Here is a 1,773-nt window from a genome sequence, read left to right as displayed (position 1 = left end):
GTCCTCGGCTTGCATGCCAGGAGAGTCCAGGCCCGGGGCTCCCGGGCTCCCCGGGTCTGTAATAAATCTCATCTTATGCCCTTTACATCAGAGTGAGTCTCGAGTTTGTCGGTTGGGGTTGATTTGGGAGGCTTTCTCGGACCCAACAGAACCCCCCACCTTAGGTGTATGTGGCTGACGCCTTAGCCACTTGAGCCACAGGCGCCAAGCCGATTTTCTTCTTCTAATACAGGATTTTCTGTCGGGTTTCCTGCAGGATTTTCTTCATTTGGGTCGCTGGATCATGGAGGTCTCACTTCATTCTCTTCCACATCATTTGGTGGTGGTGGGATGGGCAACTTCAAGTCTATATAGACTTCTACAAAAATAGTTAATGACAGAAAGATCACTACAAAGAGAATAGTGGAGAATGGTCAAGAAAGAGTGGAAGTTGAGGAGGAAGACGGGCAGCTCAAGTCCCTGACAATAAATGGTAAGGAGCAGCTGCGCTTGGATAACAAGTGACTCAAGGCAGGCGTTTAACAGAAATGTTAACTGTAGCAAGCACCATTTGAGGATTAACAGGAACGTTATTTGAACATTTCAAACGAACTCGACTTTCAGTGTCACTGTACCTAATCTGAGTATTTATAAACCGCTCATTGGAGCCATATTTGTCATAGACTTTGGAGTTTATTGTTGGGACCACATAATAGGACCATTTATTTGTCTTTAAAATTGTTGTAAATTTCTGTATGCACTTTGCTTTTTTATTAAACGTCCTCCAGGTGAGCCCTGACTCCTCAGTAGTGGTAGAACACAGTGTGCACTAACACCGGCGTGGACCTGCTTTTCCATTGTGTCTGAAACTTGAGCCAAGTAGCGTCAGCCTGCTGTGAAGTTAACACTGCAGGATGAATCTTCTATAGAAATAATTTCAGTTTTTTTCAGTATCTAGTAGTGAAAAATATTACAACATTAATGGTAACACATTTCTGGTTTACTATAAATTAAGGATGATTTCTAGCTGTGTATGAATGCTGGCATCTTAGTAAGTTTTGACAGTTGTTTAAATATGTAATGTTACGCTTAGGTTTAAAAAGTAAAGCTGGTATACTCAGTCTTTGTCGTTTGCTTTTAAAAAATAAATAAATACGAATGTCTTTGAAAACAAATAAAGTGCAACAGTCTCCTTAGAAGTCAATGCAGAAAGCAAAATTGTTTGCTATTATATTATTAACAGATTATCCTAATCAAAACCTAAACATAATTAGCAACTCGTTATATTCTACACAAGTAATAGAAACAATTACTTTGCCTACTAATACTGAAGAATTCACTTTATTATTTAATACTCTTCAATAATTAAGAAGTAAAGTCCATCTTATTTACATAACACATGTAAGATCTCATTGTAATTTACCTGGAGCAATCTGTAAAGGGAACAATACTATCAATCAATTAACAGAATCTGTGTTATCAGCTAAACAAAAGCATAAATTACATCATAGTAACGGTAAAGCTTTAAAAAAATATTTCTTGACCCACGGCTAGAGCCATTGTTTGCTCTTGCCCTATTTGTCAACCATAAATTGTTCCACATTTACCTGTAGGAGTTAATCCCAAAAGTTTAGCATCTAGTCAATTATGGCAAATGAATGTTAATCAATTTACAGAGTTTGAAAAATTAAAACATATACATCATTCGGTAGATACATATTCTCATTTTCCTTGGGCATTAATATTATCATCCAAAAAAAGCCAATACAGTTATTACTCATTTGTTAGAAGCTT

General features: G+C 37.3%; 1 pseudogene; it reads left to right on the top strand.

Moving 5' to 3' along the window:
- The window catches only part of LOC100947748, a 1,587-nt pseudogene extending 1,081 nt beyond the window's left edge, over window positions 1–506 (top strand).
- The last annotated feature ends 1,267 nt before the right edge of the window (window positions 507–1,773 follow it).

Source organism: Otolemur garnettii, unplaced genomic scaffold, assembly GCF_000181295.1.
Source record: "Otolemur garnettii isolate 467f Iridium unplaced genomic scaffold, OtoGar3 scaffold00301, whole genome shotgun sequence".
NCBI lineage: Eukaryota > Metazoa > Chordata > Mammalia > Primates > Galagidae > Otolemur > Otolemur garnettii.
Note: the sequence above shows the minus strand (reverse complement) of the source record. Positions and strands in the feature narration are given on the sequence as shown.